This window comes from Protopterus annectens, chromosome 2.part1 (genome assembly GCF_019279795.1).
Source record: "Protopterus annectens isolate FY-2018-M chromosome 2.part1, PAN1.0, whole genome shotgun sequence".
NCBI lineage: Eukaryota > Metazoa > Chordata > Ceratodontiformes > Protopteridae > Protopterus > Protopterus annectens.
The window spans coordinates 424615434-424632377 of NC_056729.1; the positions used below are offsets into that span (position 1 = coordinate 424615434).

General features: G+C 40.0%; 1 protein-coding gene across 1 annotated transcript in view; it reads right to left on the bottom strand.

Annotated features, from left to right (window-relative positions):
- SLC10A7 (solute carrier family 10 member 7) overlaps positions 1-16944 on the bottom strand; it is a gene marked incomplete in the record, with an annotated part of 2703821 nt that overhangs the window by 749665 nt on the left and 1937212 nt on the right.

Consider the following 16944-nt stretch of genomic DNA (forward strand, 5'->3'; position numbering starts at 1 on the left):
GAGCAGGCTGGCCTTTGTCTGTGACTAGGCACTATAAATTTTTCAACCTTAACAACCCCTCCTTCCACACACACACACACACATGCGCGTGCGCGTGCGCACAAACACACGCACTCACACACACACGAACACACACACACACGCACACATACACGCACACACACACACACACACACACACACACACACACACACACACACACACACACACACACACACACACACACAAAGGCTAAGGCATCTGTGGTGAGTGGCACTAAAGATTTGGGAAGAAGGAATAGGCCATGGAGATGCTGATGTCAACAAACCACCACATTAGAATATCTGTGATTTAATTTGGAAATTTTAAATGAGCTGGACATAAGATCTGAGCACTGATACTACTGGGTCCCCAAGGTTCACTGGTGGACCCACACATGATATTTTGAATATCTAAGAATGAACACTGTGGTTGCCACCATGAGCCTGCATGTTAAGTAAGCATGTATGTATATCAGTAACATTTTTTGCCTCCATAGGACTGGCACAATGGCTACTCTTCTTGCACCCAATCAGCTCACTGGTTCAGTTGACAACAGACACACATCCCAGGACCAGGTGGGATCCCATCAACCCATATATTGCTCGGTGGCAACAGTCAGACGGCACAGAGTGGACCAGCTTGCTGATCCTGTGGAGCATCCTACACTCCTGTAGTGGAGCACTCTCTTCCCAGTGGCTCTCCAGGCTTGCTGCAGAGTGTGTGCGTGTGTGGAATTTTATTTACTCCCTTGTCTTCTGCCATCGTCCTTACATATAAGTACATGACGGCATGAGAGAGTAGCCCACAGACAAGTATGTAACATTTTGGCAATGTTTGAATACCACAGTGCCTACCCCTACAACACTGCTCAGTTAACACAAGCAACTACATGTGGCCGTAAAATGTTCCACCCCTGCTCCATATCAAAGCATACAGCATTCTGAACCTTTTTTTTCCAGGTAGTTTATATATTTTTAACTGATATTTTATTTGTACTGTTGAAAATCTCTATACAGAACAGAGAACAATACTAGATAACAAAGAATACACGTCCTCATAAAAGCACATATCCAGTACAGAGGTCTGGAGTACATCTTATCCACAAATACTAATCAGAAAAGGGACATCACCCATACACTGAAATACATTTTGCAATAAAGATGGCAATGAAAAGACCTCCTAAGCCTCACACGTATACAGAAATGCAATAAAGGCCTGATGATCTATTAGTAACACTCTCAGTTATGTTAGCAGCCTTGTACTTCACAATACCCCTGAGACACATTTAACTTATGATCCCTAAGTTCAGACATTCCTTCACACACAGAGGTTTTCAGGCATCCATTCTGTGGCTTATGAGACAGACTCACAACCTAGGTGTGTGGTATGTTATGGGCCTGTGTTTATACATACATTTATATGAGTGCAATAAGAGTTATTGCTGCACACAACTTATTGTATGGTGAAATGGTGGTGTTTCCCATCGCTGGTACAGTTTGTCAAATCATTTAAAGGTACAAGTTCATTATATATACACACATACAGAAAGACAGAAAAAGATGCTTAAACATTGCAATATAAGAAGCCAAGTTGCAAAATATTGTGAAAGAGTTTTCACAAGTTTCGTCTTTTAAATAGTGTTATTTAATCAGTGAACTTTATACACTGAAGAAGTTCATGCAGGTGAGAGAGGAAACGTTATTTGCTTTTTAGTGATGGTCATACTCAAAGGCATACATTGTCCATTTTATTTAGGGTATTGTTACTCTGTGTATTTTGTGCAATTTAATACACATGCAACTTTATCCCCCTTTTTTGCCATCCTGTGCACCATTGCTAGGTTTTATACATTTTTAAATATATAAATATACACACACAAACAAATAAAAAACTATTTTAGTTAGTCTCTCCAACATTATTCTGTATATACAGTACAAAATTAAAATATTCTGCTATCTTTAGTTTAAGTAGTTTAGGTACATTTATTTAAAAAGAAAATAAATCACTCAAGCACTCTACCCAGTAAACATAGTGGCGTTTATGTGGTAACTGTACACTTTTACAGATCCAGCTTTTCTGTTTAGCTAACTCTGTGCAGTTTCATGAATAAAACGTTGTAGCTGCTTTTATATTTAGTGGGAGAGGAAATACTGAGAAGACACTAGAGATTTCTCTGCTCAGTTTCTGCAGGGACTACTGTTCATTTACTTTACTGTTTATTTTTGCCAATCAGGTTAATTCTACTAGGCCTGCGGCTTATTTTCAGGAGAAACAGGAAGTGTTTTTTTACACAAACAGGCAATACTCAGTCAAAATGCCATGAGATCATTAATAGCCATTTAAATTACCAACAACTCAAGCAGATGAGATCAGAGTTTAACATCTCTCCTGTAGAACAACTACATAAGAGTACAGTTTAGAACAACTACATAAGAGTACAGTACTCCCAATGCACTACTGCAGTGTCACTTAGTACTAGAATCCAATCATTCGGCTTGAGGAAAGAACTCACAGCCTTCTGACCCACGTTGTCAAATGCCTTCTACCAATGCCATCTACATATCATAAGGGTATAAGATGGTGTTCAGTTTCACCCTTACATTACAACACTCACACTCCAGCTTACAAAAAAACAACTCTTCCATTCATTATAAGCGTTTGATACTAACAGGAAAGAATTCACTAAATGATCTGTATGCACACACAAGCACTTAATGGTGTATGAAGATAAATTAAATACTGATAAAAATCTAATTATCCTTTTTGGTCCAACAGACAAGCAACCTCCATGTATGAATGGTTAAGCAAGTGTCTATGGCCTGACAAACAGAAGAAAGTAAACGTGATTTAACAATCAATGGTGCACTGAAGCACATGACAAAAGCAAGTCAAAACCCATTAGATTCAAGTGGCCTCTTTAAATTCCACTTCAGTGCTCTGACCCCGTTACTCAAAGCTAAATACTCTACAAGGTTTTCGGAAACATACAGGAGCTCTTGTTTTGGCATCTGCTTAGCTACGCCTCACAATTAACACTGCCAGACTTGCTTCTGATCAATTATTCATTGCACTTCCTAGCACATCTTTGAGTGCCTTAACATCACATTAGAAGAGCAGGACGGATGCCACATGCATGTGTACTTAACAGAATAAAAGACCAACCATAAGCAGATTTCAATACTAAATGGGAAGAAGGCTAAAAGAAGTGAAATCAACACTTTTAGTCAAAGCTGAGCTTTAGGGGAGCTGCAGGCACTGCACAGCATGAGAGAGACTGGCTGCAGAAAATGTCCCGTACTGACAGCTAAGCAACGAGACTTGGGAGATTTAAAGGTAAGAACTGTGCAGGCAACAATAACAGAATATGCAGTTTAATCTCCTGCATTCTGCAACGGCTTCAAAAGTTTTTCTCTTCTTATTAAAGCAAAGTGTTCAAGATTCACATTCTTTAGCAAGACTTTATTATTTAATTTATTTTTTTTTCTTTTTAGTTCTGTAATGGATGACAGTTATTGTCAGTCATGTACAACGAATTACTCGGCTGACCCTAAATGTTTCATAGTGACAAAAAATATAACAATGACTAAACACCTTTCAATCCCTGTCTTTGCTTACCAAACGTTGAAATAATGTTTATGTTGGATTTTATGCAAATTCAAGCCCATTCAGTTTTATGACTTAAATGTAAATCTCACAATGAACTGAAACAATCTTGTCTGTTTTTGTTAACTTGGATTTGAAATGCACATTGAACATTCTCCTTCCCACCTGTCCACACCCCATTTTTACAGAAAGAACGCCAGCAACTGTACTTTCATTTTTTATTATCAGTTAACCTCTGTATCAGCAATCAGTGCTGTGACTTGCTTCCTGTTACATTTATTTATTTATTTATTTGCAGTTTGTTTGCCAGCATAGTCCATTGGTCGTCTGGGGCTCATTTTCAATGGAGTCCTGGGGAGAAAAGCTCCAGAAAAATACAAATAGATAGTGAAAGGAAGTACAAATCCATGAAATACATTTCAAATAAGAAGTATATACATAGTAATTGCTCATTTACATATGTTCCATAGTATAAATCAAATCGTACACAAATGCATAGTAATTGCTCATTTACATATGTTCAATAGTAGAAGTCCAATAGTACACGTTTCATAAGACAAAAAGGGAATAAATATATATGTACACACATTTTTTTTACATATATATATATATATATATATATATATATATATACATATATGTATATAGAACAGTATTTACAATTGAGGTAGGTTTGTAGTAGTTAATAGATTCATTGAGAAATATTGCAAAACATAATGAAATTTAGTAGGTAGTGACAGGTACAAACACATTAGGAAGCGAGTGTAGTCAGTGTTAGGAGGGAAGGGAGCAATAACATATCCATTGTGAAGTAAGGTGAGAGTGCAGGAAGGTTTTGAACAAGGGGAGACTATTGGTGATGCAAATGGAGGAAAGGAGAGAGTTCCAGAGGGGTACAAGAGAGAAGGACATTAGTTGATTAATACATGAAAACATACTCGGAGGCTCTAAATAAAAATCTGCAAAAGCAACAGAGCCCTCCAAAGCAGACATCCAAGCAACCACCACCCCCCAACACAAGCCATGAAACACATACTTCACAAAACCAGTGTGCCACACAATCACAGTCCTCAAGGCAAAATAACATACCCAACACACTAGTAATAAGTGACTCTATAGTCAGGCACACTGACGTCCCACTCACTAGGATGAATAAGGAGAAGGTCACTGTTAGCTACCACTCAGGTGCCAGGATCCGCCACATAACACAAGCACTCAGGTCACTCGAGAACACATACAAATACGACTCTATCATTGTCCATGTTGGTGTGAATGACCTGAGCCTATATGAAAAGAAACATGGAAGAGCTCTCTGATCACGTAGCCCAGGCCGGTATGACCCTAAGTAGCACCCTGCCCACACCAAGTATGATACCATGGTACAAAGAAAAAAATTATCAATTTCAACAATTGGCTAAGTTCCTGCTGTCATTCAAAGGGGATCCAGTGTCTATCTGCCTGGGATGACATGCTCGACAAGCCACGCTGCTTCACTAGAGATGGCTTGCACCTGCCACCCTTAGGCTTTCGAATACTGGCCAAGGTTCTTGTCATCCCCATAGTGCCTTTTTTAGGCAAGGCTCAAAAGACAAACCCACCACCGTAAATAGCACAAGTAACAAAAATCTGAGGGTAAAACTACTCAATGCCAGAAGACTAAACCTCAAAATGCACACACTCGAGGCACTCCTCAGTATGGAGAAAATCAATATATGTGCAGTAACAGAAACCTGGTTTAAGGCTCCAGAGAGCACCCCAGCACTACCAGGCTACAACTCATACCACACATTTTGGCCACAGAACCCGGACCGAAATACAAAAGGCTGGGGAGTATCCATATTCATCAAGGATACCCACACCTCCAAGTTAGTGGCACAGCACGATGCTTCAGAGATTATCCACGTGCAACTAACAACGGGCAAAACTGCAATTCAAATTGTAGCTTTCTACAGATCACCCACCATGTCCCAGGACCCCCATTCCGCATTTCTGGAAACATTGGGTAACATAAAGGTCCTACCAAACACCCTAATATTGGGTGATTTCAACTACCCAAATATTAACTGGGAGAACTACTCAATTACTAACTCCCTTGCCCAACATTTCCTAGAATTTATAAACTCAAATGCCCTGGAACAACTGGTCAACACTCCCACCAGAGGTGACAACATATTGGACCTGGTCATCGCCAATATGGGCGACCGGTGTTCCACACCGGAGGTCAGCCCCTCACTGGTTAGATCTGACCATAAACAAATCACTTTGGATATCCACATTCCGCCCACACCCTAGGACAAGGAAACCACCATGAAAAACTTTTAAAAAGCAAACTTCACGTTATGTAAGATGGAAGTGGAAAGTTTCAAAGCTCCCATGCTAAAGGATAACGCTGTCAAAGCTGCAAAATCCTTTACTAATGCATTCTACAGCACCTACATGAATGCAAGGATCATGCTATCCCAAGAGACTTACTCCTCTAAGAAAAGGAAACCAGTCTGGTGGACCCCTGCCACAAACAAGCTATACAATAGAAGGTGGAAACTAGTACAGAAAAAGAGTAAAATCCCAAGAAGGGAGGACATCCCTAATCAGTATCAGCAAGAAACTATGATCCCTCATAAAATCTTCCAAGGCGAGCTTTGAAAGAAAACTTGCCAAGGACTCCAAAGATAACCACAAGACATTCTTTAGCTATGTCAAGAATCTAAGTAGCAATGCTCAGATCTACTCGGAGTCAGTGCAGAATGGCACAAAATACATTGAACCAACTGATATTGCAAACATCCTGGCAGACAGGTACAGTGCAAACTTCACCCCCCTCTCACCCCCAAAAGGGCCCATAACCATACCAGAAGAATGTAGAGCCCCTGAAATCACAGACACTCAGGTTAAAATAGCCCTCTCCAAAGCCAAAAACACAGGATCAATGGGACTGGATGGTGTCCCAGGCTGCGTCCTACACAAGTTCAAAGACGAACTAACCTCTCACCTAAACACACTGTTCAAACTCAGTCTCTCCACAGGCTACGTACCCATACAGTGGTGCACAGCAATGGTTATTCCGCTCCACAAAGGTGGAGCCAGAACATACCCCAGGAACTATCGCCCTATAAGCCTGACTAGCTTGGTCTGCAAGGCTATGGAACGCATCATCATGGAACTCATTAACAGAGACATTGGGAACCTCCAAACACTGGACCCTATCCAGTTCGGCTTTGTTAAGGGCAGATCATGCCTCCTAAACCTGGTGGACTTCTTTGAGACAGTTACCAAGGCTATAGATGAGGGAAAGGTGGTACACACAGCCTACCTAGACCTCGCAAAGGCCTTCGACACCATTCCCCATTCTGGTATTATAGATAAGCTCACCAGCCTGAACATAAAGCCCTATGCTAAAAAATGGGTTGCCAACTGGCTCATGGACAGATCTCACATGGTGAGAGTTGTGGGAGCTAGATCTGACTCTAAACCGGTTACAAGTGGCTCAGTCCTAGGACCCCTCCTGTTCTGCATATACTTCTCAGAAGTACAGACAAGCACAGGAGGACTATGGCTGAACAAGTTCGCAGACGACTGCAAACTAGCGGCTATAATTGACTCACCGGCTGACACAGACATCCTCCAAAAGGGTCTCACTGAGATGGATACCTGATGTCAAAATCATGGCCTCAAGCTAAATGCCAAAAAGTGCATACTTATTCCCTTTGGAAATGACAAAGTACCCACAAACTACCACATAGGTGGTAGTCCCCTAAATATGGAAAATGTAATAAGGGATCTGGGGACCCAGGTAGATAGTAATCTCTCCTTTGATAATCACATTGCCAAAGCGGTTAGAAAATCCTTCTATGTGGCCCACCTAATCACAAAAGGGTTTGCATCCAGATCAAAAGAGGTCATTGTGCCCCTCTACTCATCAGACCCATCATAAAGTACAACGTCCCATTTGGGATGTACCTTACAAGACACCTGCAACAGCTGGGAAGGCCACAGAAGTACCTCACCAAGAGGATCACTGGCCTCAAACAGATGCCCTATGCAGCTCGACTAAAGAAACTCCAGCTGTACTCAGTTGCATACCGCCTGCTCAGAGGTGATCTCTGCCTGACATACAAGGCCATGTCCAACCCAGAATTGATGGACATGCTCCACCTAAAGAAAACCTTATCCCCTCGAGCCACATGCTCTAGGGATCTAAACCTCACCACAACAATAAATAGGACGTGCTGGAGGGATAGATTCCTGTCCCAGAGACTTCCCATGCTTTGGAACAAGATTCTAATCTATATTAGGCAGAGCTCCACGCTAGCATTCTTCAAGAGGAACCTTGACGAGTGGATGGGAAACAGAACCCCTGGGATCACTTCAGTGGCTCTGCTGGACAAAGGCATAGGGAACTAATTTAAGGGGGCGGCGAAAGCCAACACATTCTGGCTAGGCTTATAAATGCCTTCGGGCAGATAGCCTAGTACCTACCTATGAACCTATGATCCTATGATTCCCTGCTGGATGTGTTGGTTTGTGTAATTAAATTAGGTTTTGGGAATTGGATCTTGAGTCTCCCTGGTTTGTGCATTTCAAAGGTATTTGCAAGGGAGGGACAGAGGGATGGGTTCTGAATAAGCTTATGTGCTTGAATGAGCTGGGTATGTGTGAGGAGGTTTGGTAGTTCTAGCGAATTCAGTTGCTGAAAGGAATTGCAGTGATGTGTAGAGGCTCTATGACCTGCTGCAAATTTGGATATTTTGTTATAACAGGATGAGAGGTTTGATTTGAGAGAAGCTTGTATGTTGGTAGGGATAGATGCACCATATAAGAGGGATGGGATGAGGTATGTGTTGGCTAAGGTTATCATGGTGGTGGGTGAGAGAAAGCATTTGTGGCGGTAAAGCATACCAATTTTTTGGTTTGTCTTTTTGATATTTGATTGCATATGTTTGTCAAATTTTAGCTGATTATCGATAATAACACCTAGAAGTTTAGTTTCTGAGACACGCACACACTTGGGAAGTAACAGAAAGTCAGTAGTTTGAAATGAAGTTTACACATAAATTCTAGATTTTCACTAGACACTATGGTATGTATCCTTAAAGGGAACAGACTATTATATTCATTTTTAGCCATTTCCCAAGAGCTGATATCCATTTGGAAGAGTAATAACTGAAAGTTTCCTTCAACAGCCTGAACAATATTTTTACACCTAAGACAAAGCTGCCCCCCCAAGATTACTAGGGCCTCACCTCTGAAAAGGAAAGTTCAGTTGTGTATGCTGCAACTCTTCACAGGAGGGTAAAAGGGTGTCTGCCTTTGCAAGTAAAGACTCTTTTCAACTTTGAAGGCAAACAGTAGCAACTGATGTAACACCGTCCTTTATACAGACACCTGTCAGTGGCATCCCCAACAGTAATCACTATTATCACAGCAGTACAGTTCAGTTGATCCACAGCTAGCTGGTTTACTCTGTTCTGAAACACTCCTGGCCACAGTGCTGGACTTAGAATTTGGCAAACATTAATTGGGTTTTTCTACACTGGTGGTACCCACATGAGTCCAGCTCAAAATCAGTGGCCTACTCAGGCCTTTCCTCGTGTTTTATAGGCCTCTCTGCTATTGCAAAGTCATACTAAAAGCCAGGTTCAATTTCATGCACAATTTGCAGCTCAGCAACTGCTGCCAGTCATTAGTCTTGTTCAGTGTACTGGACAATGAATGGGCCAACCAGCTAAGGCCATAGTACCCAGACCCTCCTTTAACATATATAACTGATGCACTATGAGTCAAATGCAATTAGCAGCCTCATTACCCACAAGACAGGTATTTATCCCACAAAGCTGTGGTGTATAATGGCCTACCTGCTATACTGAACTAATTGCAGCTGCTGTTCTCCTACTGCACTGTTGGCCTAGTCATTGTTAATGACTGAATCTTCACAGATGGCTTCCATGTGCAATGAAAATATTTGCATCCAATTAGGCACTGGCAAAACACAAGCTGTTACCTGCTGTACTCTTTCTTGCAAAGGATCTGATTATATCTAAACGTAATATACTAGTGTAAATTATCATAAAACATTTAGTAATACAAACATCAGTCAGCCCTAGAAGAGGCAAAATGCAGGTTAAGATGCTATTACTTAACAGCACAAATTGCAAGACAGACTGTACAAGCCTAAAGGGTAATGAGATTTGATACACTTGCTAAATCAGAACAACCTTGGAGTCTGTAAGCATATCGGGATATTTCAACCCCTGACTCATGCCTTTGCCTGTTTGGTCACTGTTGTATATTACGAACACTGAAACATGTTTACATATTTGACCCTGCTGATCGTTACTCTTTGAGAATCACCACTTCTGCTCTGCTTGAGTAACAGCTAGTTTAAATTTATAGTCACAAGAAAACAAAGTACACATGCTTTGGAGCTTGCCATGCTTGGCTTTATATTTGTGCTTTATCTTTAGCCAATACTGCCTGGGGAATGCCCATCTACATACATTCCAGTGAGCAAGTCATTGTTCATACAAATCATCCCTATTAGAAAATACCCCAATTGGGTTCTAAGGACAAAGGCAATAAACAGGGCAGTACAGCATCTATGCCCACATATAACATTAGCCACCTGTTGATGCATATTTAAAAACAGACAATTCTGCAACAGGTTTGTGATATTGATGGTTGGTACTACAGGCTATAAATCTCACAAACAGCATTAAAAGCAGGCAGCAGCCAGCTCCCAAATGTAGAGGTGAAGCCCTCTCCATGACCCAGGCACTGCAGTTACAATTAGTGACCCAAGTGTTGGAGGAGCTGGTGGGGGACGATACAGGAGTGACAGGGGAAAAATTCCTCACCTCCCTCAAGATGGAAGGTGGATTACATGTGCTAAGTGTGCACACTCTGTTCTAAAAACCCCAGTGGAGACAGTGGAACACATGGAGGCGCTTGCTATTAAGGAGTACAGGATCCTCTGAGGAGATATCCCTTTCAGGGAAGCTGGTGACATGCCCACAGAGTGGGGATGGCAGGTGCATAGCACAGAAATCTCCTGATGGCTGCTTGCATGACCCTTGAGGGCTGCTTGGATGACATTTGGGGCACCAATGGCTCTTGCCCTGTTAAGGAACAAACTGGAAAAACAATGGGGATAGGTTTCATTGTTCAGAAGGACAAAGCTGGGCAATAATTGATTTAAAAGGCTGCATATGTTATCTTGTTAAATTCAGCAGCTGAAACTGCTAACTCTCCTTTTCCTCCTCCATTAAGCAGTGCAGCACTGATAATCATATACCTGCAGCATAATATTTTTATTTTTCATGTGATAAAACTATTCTTACATATCACGTCTCAGTAAGAATTGTTTACACCTGTTCCCTTGTGCAAATGTAATTTACTGAATTCTGTACGCAGACAGTAGTTGTTGGAAAAGGAGATGCATTAACCTTTTTTCCCCAAACAAGTTTATTTAAATATCATACTTAACTTGCAACAAGAGTTCCTATACATAAATAATAAACTTTCAAAGACATCCTCTACTGACATCTTCATGCACTATCAGTTCTTATGACAGCAATATTCTTTGGATCATACCTTCATATTTTCTCATCCCATCGATCTTCACACATCACTCAAACTCTTGAAGATTACATTGCATGCATTGAACCCAGGTAATGCCATTTGTTCTTATGTAAATTCACTTCATCACTCCTTTAAAGAACCTGCCTCAATTTTTTTTAATACATCCTCTGAAATAAGCTTAATGTTTGATTTCCATTTGCTTGTACTTACTTTTCTGGCTGTCAATAAAATGAAACTTAAAATGCCTTACAGTGTATTGGTATTTCTAATCCAGCTAAGACATTATAATCTCCTTAGTTATAACAATTTTTATCTCCAAACATTTCAGTCAAATCATTCTGTAAAGTCTTTAAAATCAATCAATTTCCCATATTCCCAAAATATATACTTTCAATTTCCTCTCCATTCCCAACCACTTCTCACCTGAGGAAAATCCTTTGAAGTGTGCAGACAGATACCTGTACAGTCATGTCCACCCAAATGCTACAGACCATTTAGACAGTAGCATACTTAGGCGCCCAACAAATCTCTTCCTATTGATCAAGTTGCTTAGCTATTCTCTTTTTCCAGTGTTTTCTAAGCTACCCCCATATTGATTGTATTTATCATCATGCACAATCCAGTAAGCAATGCTGCTTATTTATTTATTTATTTTTTTATACTATCATCTGTTCTCAGCTCCACTGGAAATTCCACCAAAGCTGGTCTTTCAATTAATATTTCTCTTCTTTTTTCTTGTTCATACACTGCACTAAATACCTGATACCACACACATTCCTAATGTGTAAGAAACACTTGCTTAGTTTCCTTCCACTCTTAGTATTAACTTTTCCCTCTCAATTTATCTGTTCCTAGTAACTTGGTCCTTTTGCTAATTTCACCAATTACTTACAGCTGCCACCTGCTCAATTTGCACATGCCTACCTGTATAAATACCTACTGGAAGACTCTCTTTACTCCAATATTTCACTGCTCTACTCTTTATGAGGTTTTCCACCACCTTATAGGTAGAATATTTTGCAAGGCTGCTACTGTTTTCCTTGACAGCTTGCATCTAAAATACTAATTTGTCTTTATCTTGTATACTTTCGTCTTATAGCATGATCATCGTTTTTCCACTTTGTTCTACATCTCTCCACTTGTGTCTTCTATACATCAGTCTCTGTTGTGCAGTCTTAAAGTATCCATTTAAAAGCAGGTAGACCTAAACCTCCTTACTCTACAAAAGGGTTCATTTTCCCCTTTGACTCTTCCCCATTCTTGCCTCCCAAGATAAACTATTTAGCTCCTTATTAATGGTCACCCACAATTTCTAATCTGGTTGTTAGGAAGAGGCCTAACTTGCATATATAACCAATGGAATTATAAAACAATTTCACAGCCTGTATCTTGCTATTCAAATCCATATGTATCAACTTGAAATGCATTTTTTAATTATCTTCTGCTTATTCTCTTCCCACATACCATTGGCTGAGGTGAGAGTCCTTTTTAACCTAGAAGTATTTAATTTTATCATGTACCCATAATCAACTCATGTGTAGGCACAAAATTCATCACTACTGCCTTTGTTTTTATCTTCAATTATTTTGTATTCTAAAAATGTTTGAAGTCATTTCAAAATATTTCACAGCACCAGAATATCTTGTTCTGGTTCTGTCAAATGCAATACATTATCATCTGCAAACAAATCCATTTTCTCCAAGATACCCTATCAGTTGTATAGCCAAGACTTGTGAATCCATTGTCTTTCATTGCTAAATGGAGTATATAATAATAAAGGGGAAAATCCAGCCCAGTGGTGAAGATGGGTAAAGACTTTGCTGTGCCTGAAACGACCTGTATTTGAGTAGCAGCACAGACACTGGAGGGAGTGAATGGGGGAGGATGGCAGTGAGCAGTCAATGCCAGCTCAACCATCCTGTGGGAGAGGAAGGCTGTCGAGGCTAGCTGCAACAGCAATATTACATGACTAGTGAGCTCTGTGCTGCAAGAGGTATACTGTTTGTTTTGGAGGTTCACATGTACCGTCTGAAGACAGTGACTACAGAGCTCACAAGGTAGTAGGGGGTTAAGGCACACTCCCTATCAGCAGTCTGATTCTGGACAAGCGACCATTATCTCATAAACCTTGGACCTGGGTCAGGGTGAGCCTGGGGAAGCGAAGGCGTGTCTGGTAGACCCTGTGAATGAGGAGAGTTGCTGGACGCAGGTGATGGTCAGCTACGGGAAAGAGGAAAATGAACATCCCTGACTTGTCCCCTTACTGAAACTCAACTTATCTGAGCTCACCTCCGATCCTTCAGGTATTTTCCTTAATAACTATTATTTTAGTAGGGAACATAAATGCTACCATTGCTCTCTTTATAAAATCATAGCAGACTCTGCTGAATGCTTTCTCTGCACCCAAATTTGCTAATATTGGTATTTTTTTAATTTTCTGATTTCCCTCTGAATGCCATTATTCTATTCATGTTGTCAAATATCCATTTCCTTTCCACAAAACCACTTTAATATACCTCACTTTAGGAAACATCTCGGACATTCTCTTGGGGTATAAATTTTATGGGTATGACTTGTGCAGAACGTCTACTTAATGGGTGATGCGGCTGAGCTTTCTTATGGTCCCCTTTAGCCATAAGCTTGGTAAAAGGCTATAAACTTATTAGTCTGTATGACACTAGGTCTGTGAGATCTTCCCCTCATTCAGTACTACTGATACCACTACTTTCCTCCAGAAGACTAGCACTTGTGCTTCATTCAATACATTATTAAACAATGCACTCCAAATCATTAATTACTTCCCTCCAAACTTCCAAACCTACAAGAATGCCATCAACTCCCAAAAATTTACATGAAGACTAACTATACATCACAGTTGTTATTTCTTCTCCATCTATTCGGACTGTCAACTGCTCATCCTCTTCTTCCAGCCAACACTGGCATAGTTAAATTTGTAAAACATATTTCCAATTGCACCTAACATGTCCTCATTCCTTAGCTTTTGAAATATTTTCACTATCTCATCAGGATCCCTACTTACCCTTCTTGTTATGTGGTTCCTCAGCTTTGCTACCATGCTTACCACTTTCTGTTACTTTAATTGCTGCTTTAGCAATGGCCATGCGCTGGAATTATTATCAAAATATATCTGCTTAATAGCAATTATTCAAAACTCATGTATACTATCAAAATGCTTGCTTATTTCTTCCTAGCATTATGCAGCTGTTCCTCTGCCTGGTCAAAAAGATTTCTCTTTCCATTCTGCAGTAATTTAACTTTTGCCAACTCTTCTAGCTAATGCCTGCTACCCTTATCCCATATCTCTTTCTCGTTCTTTTACACTATAGTCTTAAAATCCATCTTCAGCTCATCCCAACCACTAGCTAGCCTCTTAGGACAGTATCTATCTGCCTTAACAGCACTAGAATTTTTAACTGTTACACAGTTCTTAAATTCTTTTTTTAGTAACTTTGTAGTAAAATGCCAAAGTCTCTCCTTTACTTTACTGCCTTGCATCTTGTGTCTCAGTATAAACAGGCACATGAGCAGGCACCATTATTGGATAACTCCCAATACTTTCAAGAAAATTAACATGTTCCTGTGATAAATCAATTCGATCCAATTTAGCCTAGTTGTTGTATCTTGGGGAATAACATGGGCATTTTATTTGAGCTCTTACAATTGAAACAATATTCTCCATAATAAATTCTTTCATGTATTTCCTTAAAAAATTTACCTGTACTAGATGTGGACTCTCTTTTACATCCCCGATACAGGATAACTATTACAAACCAAATTCCAGTCCTCGACCATAATTAAAATAACTTGCTGAAAATGTACTATTTTCCCCAGATCCTCAAACTCGGTCTTCAGGGAATATAAACAAATGCCAAGGTAACTCTCCCTCCATGGCAACAACCCTTTACTACTACATTTTTAAAATTATTATTTTTCTCCTCTGTCATTACTGGATCCACTTTTCCTAAATGTATATTTACTACCCTCTTCATTTGTCTCTGATATTCTGCTGCATATTCATCTTGAGCACTTTGCTGCATCAAATTCACATGTTCATTCCAGTCCAACTGTGTTTCTTGTAACAGTGCTACTTGCACTCTACTCTTCTTAATGCAGGTGATTGTCCTTCACCTCTTCCATTTACACTCCATGCAGTCATTCACACATATAAACCTTACCATCACTAATACTACCTGGCATTGTCTTTACACATAATCTTCCATCAATCTATTTATACAAACACACTTGTAGTTGTCAAACACAACTTTAAGGTATTAACAGCATCTCATCTATTTTAGAATTCATGTAATCATTTATCCTATATTACAGTGCATAACAACCCCATTCTCTTAATAACACACACTAATCACAAAGAATTATATATTTAACACAGAAAACAAGGTAATCCCTCCAATTAGAAGCAAATGCTCCACATCTACAGCAGATCACACAAGCATTTCCAATCAAAATACTAAGTTTCATCTCTGATTACTGTAAAGAAACTTTCAGTCTGTTACAACCCAAATTTTATTTACCTCCCCAGTATGGAAAAACACTTGATTGTTTTCGTGAAATTATTTTTTTACCACTGCAGAAAAAAAAGACTGATCGTACTTAACTGATAAATTGATACTATTAGGTTCATAGGAAGTTAGTATGCTAATGGCTCTAGGGCCTTTTCAAGCCTAGCGGTGTAAAAAATGTAATGTAATTGACCATAGTTAAATGGTCATTGCCAGAAGAGTGAGTCTATGATTAGCACTGACTAACCCAGTCCATGAGGGACCTAGGTGCCATCACCGGGATAAATTTATGGTCACCCATCCAATTGTCAAGGTTGCGCTTAAATAGGGTAATTGAGAAACTCTGCTTAACATGAAGTGGGAGAGTATTCCAGAGTAGCGACAATCTCTGGGAGATGCAATGCATCTGTCTAACATGTTTTGTTAATGGCACAGGCTAGGTTGAGATCCCTACAGCAAGTGACTGTTGTCCCATTTGATTTGCAGACATGCAGAATTTCTATTAGGGCAGAGTCAGAGACTGCTCCCATAAGCCAGGCACAGGTTGCCTCTCAGCAGCCTGTATGATACAGAGTACAGTGACAGGGATTTAGTATTTTCATGCAAGTCACATTTTGGAGACCCTGGATTCTCTTGGTTAGAACCCTCTGTGGCATCTCCAGTTGCTGCAGGTGTCTGGTGAGATGCTTACAGAAGGGAGTATTGTACTCAATTAGCGGTTTGACAAAAGTTGATTACAGCGGAGATATAACCTTAGTCTTGAATGTGACACCCTTATTTATGAGTTGCACAACACAGAAGGTTATCCTTACCAGTATGGATACATTGTGATTGAAGTTTAGATTGCTATCAACATGTGTTCCCAAGTCAAACTTTAAACAAACAAACTTTAAACAAACTTTAAACAAACAACTTCAAACAAAGTTCCCACTGTGTTTGAGCTTAGGGGGGTGCTATCTATATCATACTTAGCATGGGCTACTTCTTTGCCAGAGGGAATAATGAGGCTTTTTTGCATTTAGTTTTAGTCTGTGATTTTGGCACCAATCATTTGTCTGTACCAGCCCCTTCTGTAATATGTTTACATGGTTCGGGGACTCTTGCAGTCATCTGCAAACTTGGTAAGCCACAGGTCATCTACTTTCACCTGGACCTCAGAAAAATAGATTCCAAACAGTAGAGGGCCCCAGCACAATTCAGTGTG